Source organism: Papio anubis, chromosome 10 (genome assembly GCF_008728515.1).
Source record: "Papio anubis isolate 15944 chromosome 10, Panubis1.0, whole genome shotgun sequence".
Lineage (NCBI taxonomy): Eukaryota > Metazoa > Chordata > Mammalia > Primates > Cercopithecidae > Papio > Papio anubis.
The window spans coordinates 119,126,813-119,131,828 of NC_044985.1; positions in this window are offsets into that span (position 1 = coordinate 119,126,813).

The window sequence follows — 5,016 nt, forward strand, 5'->3', positions numbered from 1 at the left end:
CCCAGTGAAACTCGTTCCCTCCTCCCCAGTGAAACTCGTTCCCTCCTCCCCAGTCTATTGGGATTGCCTTTGGTCTGACCAGTTCTCTCTCCTTCTTTCCCCAGACGCACACAGTGTCATTTCATGCCCTTCAACGCCTACATCCAATTTCCATAACCAATTGTGTGTTTGGAAACCTGCATTAGGAATCCCCCCTCTGAACCTTCTAGAAGGCCTGAACATTCCACACTGGTGGCTCTCGGCTTGAACAGGCAGAAGGATTAAGGAAATACAGGGGAGGAAAAACAGCAATTCAAATCTCAAATGTTATTCTGCCACACTGGAGAATGATTTTATGGGCTGCGTATGGTGGCTCATGCCCGTAATCCCAACACTTTGGGAGGCCCGGGCAGGCAGTCTCATTCGAGACCAGTGTGGGCAACATGGCAAACCCCAGCTCTACAAAAAATACAAAAATTAGCTGGGTGTGGTGGTACACACCTGTAGTCCCAACTACTTGAGAGGCTGAGGTGGGAAGATCGCTTGAGCCCAGGAGATCGAGGCTGTAGTAAGCTGTGATCATGCCACTGCACTCCAGCCTGGGTGACAGAGCCAGATCCTGTCTCAAAAAAAAAAAAAAAAAAAAAGAATGATCATATGGAATTTTCAGGAATCTTCTCAATGTAGGCTCCAGAGAGAAGGTTTTAGACAGGACACACTGCTCTGACTTAAACTCCACTTCCTAAAGCATTGACGTTGTGCTTTGGAAATGACAAAAGAAACTTAGAGACAGCATACTTCCTCGGAGCTCAGTGCACCCCTCCATAAATAAAAGCAATGGTGATGAGAAGGAAATGAAATAAAAAATTGAGAGCTGAAAGGCACCTTGGAGATCACCTAGCCCGAAATTCTTGTCACGGATGAAGTCAAGGTCCTGAAAAATGAGACGATTTGTCCAAGCTGCCAGCTAGTTGGAGCTGTGCAGACCCCACGCCTGCCCACTGGGCCTTTAAAACCCAGGCCTCAGGGAGAAGCTCCCTCAGGTCCCCAGATACGCTGTCTGCACACCCACTGGGGAGAAGGAGGCAGCAAAGAAATGATGCTGTCCACAGAACAAACAGCAGCATCTCCTGCTGCCTGACAGCATCCGTTACAGAAGGATATTTCCAGCCGTGTATACGAGCATTTCACAACACGGACTGCTTTTCAAAGGCAAATTTTACAAAATGCCAGTCTGTGAGAAGTTAATACTGGGTTTTCAGAAAAAGAGGAAACCAGAATAGCTGAATATTTCTGCTCTCTTAAAAACCACAGAACCCACAGTAGCAACCAATGTGACAGAAAAAGGCTCTCCGCCAAACAGGGTGGAGGGGGAGACCCTTCCCTTTATAACCAAGACAGAGACCAATCCTCACCAGAAGTGAAAGGTACCTCTCCCAAGAACGGGCTGTTCCCACGGTCACAGAACACACTCATTTTCCACAAGACAAATGGGGCGACCATCAGCCTTCGGTTTATGTAATAATGCAGCTCAGTGTTGATGAGGCTTTGCAACAAAGGGTAATTTAAAATGAGAGCACGGTTAAGTATGATGTCATCCCAAGAACTACTCGCTTAGCTGTGACAATAGACAAGTGACAACAAGAAATGGCATCTATTTACTAAAAGCTAAGCGGAGAGTTTGTTTTGTCTTGTTTATCAAGCTTTAGATGAAATCCAGCCTTGTAAGAGATGGAAAATATCTCAGGAGCCACAGACTTACTTCAGCCTCCTACTGGGATGGTTTTGGTTGCAGCTGAGTTGTCCCAGCCAGCGTCTCAGCTGTGGTTTCAGTGGCTGGAAGAGAGGAATCCCACATGATGGCCCTTGTGGCTGAGAAGCACCAACGTCTTCCAGCCCTACAGATGATGAGCTCAATTTATGAGCTGATTACGATGGCCAAAGGAGATCCAATGGATATTTTGGGAAACGGCTCATAAAACGCATTCGGATAAACTAGAAATAAACTCAAAGGTTCCAGGAATCACATTTTTGGAAGCACTAGCAGGAGGAGGGGAAGCTGAGCTGACATTTTGCACTTCTAATTATATCTCACATTGTGTTTTTCTCTGCACCTCTTTTTTCATACCAACAGTAAGTATAATTGCTGAACTGCTCTCAGATAGAATACTGCTTTTTTTTTTTTTTTTTTTTTTTTTTTTTGAGATAAGGTTTTGCTCTGTTGCTCAGGCTGCAGTACAGTGGTGCAATCATGGGTTCACTGTAACTTTGAACTCCTGGGCTCAAGCAATCCTCCTGCCTCAGCCTCCCGAAGCTCAGGGATTACAGGCATGAACCACCTTGCTGGCCAATGCAGCTTTTTTTTTTTTTTTTAAATCACAAAGGGACTCCAAGAGCATTTTATTCAGGTTGGACTATAAACTAATCTTGAAGAGCAAGGTCCCTAACCTTTTAGGAACCAAGGACCAGTTTCATGGAAGACAAATTTTCCATGGACCTGGTGCGGAGGAGGGGCAGATGGTTCCAGAATGATTCAGGTACATTACAGTTATTGTGCACTTTATTTCTGTTATTATTACATTGTAATATATAGTGAAATAATTATACAACTCACCGTAATATAGAATCAGTGGGAGCCCTGAGCTTGTTTTCCTGCAGCTAGATGGTCCCCTCTGGGCGTGATGGGAGATAGATCATGAGGCATTAGATTCTCATAAGGAGCATGCAACCTAGACCCCTTGCACGTGCAGTTCACAATAGGGTTCTTGCTCCTATGAGAATCTAATGTCGCCGCTGATCAGAATGAAGGCAGAGCTCGGGCAGTAATGTGAGCAATGGGGAGCGGCTGTAAATACAGATGAAGATTCGCTGGATCTCCCACTGCTCACCTCCTGCTGTGTAGTCATTCCTAACAGGCCATTGACCGGAACCAGTCCATGGCCCGGAAGCTGGGGACCCCTGTTGAAGAGTCCTCTTCTAAGCGCCAGTTTAAAGTTGCAACCTTGGTGGTAAAAATTAAAAGTTTGGGACAGTTAATAAAATTCTTTTTCTAAATCTTTCCTGAAGAAAAATTTTCCCATACTCAGCCACTCCACATAGTCAGGGAATTCACTTCTGACAGTAACCCTGAGCAATGATAGATTACAGAAGAAAAAAGCATGTGATTATCTCAATTGATATAGAAGTATTTAGTATTGCTCAACAGTACTAATGAAAAAATTCTTAACAAACTGGGAGAAGAACTGAACTCCCTTAATTTGATCATGCTTTATGCCTAAACACTTGCAGCCAATCTTATTCCTGATGAAGAAACTTTGGAAACATTTTTTGCTAAGATAATAAGACAAGAGTGCTAATTTTTATTGGTTCTCCTGAAGATGTTGTCAGAGGCTCTGGTCAAAAGTACAAAGAAAGAAAACAAACAAAGAGCATGAGAATGAAAGAGGAATAGATAAAAACCATCATCACTGAATGATTATCTACCTAGAAAACTTGGCTCCACAAAGTATTAGAGTTAAAAAGATTGGCCATTCGATTTCTGATTACTTGGTTAACCTTCAAAAACCAATAGCATTTCTCTCTCTGTTATTCAGCAACAAGAACAAAAAAAATGTTTTTTTAAAAGCAGTAGTCCATTCACAGGAGCAATGCATTCATAAGTATTATAAAATTAGCTTAACCAATAATATACAATGTTTGTGTTGTGAAACGTCAAAACTATGGTGAAGGAAACAGAAGAGGATATAAATAAATGGAGAGATGTTCTACTTTTGGCTGAGATGATGTAATGTTATAAAGATGTCTTTTATCACCAAACTATATATAAATTCAATGCAATTCCAATCAAAATTTCAGATCTTTTTTAAGAAACTCATTAACTTACTTTAAAATTACATAGAGAAATAAAAGTCCAACATTTAAGTCAATCTCACAAAGAAGAATCAGGGGATTTGCCTCAACAGATATTAAGACATATTTCAAGATCACAGGAATGTGGCATTTGCTGCAGAATGGACATCTGGATGAGGGAGACAGATAAACAGCTCAGGAAGAGGAAATGCTATGAGAATTTAGTGCATGTGAATGACACATATCTATGGACAATGGACAAATTCATCAGATGATCTTGGGAAAACTGGCTCACTATCTAAAGCAAAGTTACATTGGGTGCCTATACCAAACCACATTTGATAGTGGACTGTATTTAGATTAAAAACCAAATGGGACAGGTAAAATTATAAAGTTAATAGAAGAAAATGTAGCATGATATTTTTGTGATTTGGGTTGGAAAAATGCTTCTGGAACAAAACTCTAAGAGCACACATTGTATGGCAAAATTGATCAATTTGAATACATTAAAATTCAAGATTGGTATTCAAGGAAGAGCACGATGGACAAAGTTATTAGATAAAAATTACTATGTCAAAAACTGACAAGGAATACACCTGTGTAATATACAAGGGATTCTTACAGACCTTCTAGGAAAATGTATCAATAAACAACAAAATGGCAAAATATCGACAAGGACATGATAACGAGAAAACTCAAAAAGCTAAAAACATATGATGATTATTCAAATTCATCAATTTGCATCAGGAAAATGCAAATCCAAACAACTATAAGAAATCACTCTACAACTGAAGATGAGCATAAACGAAAAGCTGAAAATATATGGTCACAGGCCCTCTGATGTCCTGGAGAGAGGACAGAGTACACCAGCCATTTTGAATGATCTGGCATTACTGACAAATTACATAATAGCATACCACCTGAGGCAGAAAAATTCTGTTCCTGGGTGGAGATCACAAAGAGATACAGTACAGATGTATAAGGAAGCATGCATAAAGATATTCATTATGGCAGTATTTTTGGGGGCAGGCTGCCGGAAGCACCCGTGTGTGTGTGTGTGTGTGTGTGTGTGTGTTTGTGTGTGTTTCCTGACATATCATGCATCAATGAAGGGGGACAAAAAGAAAAAGAATTACAAGAATATTTACTAATATGAATGAATCTTCCAAATAAACATGGATGCTAGTG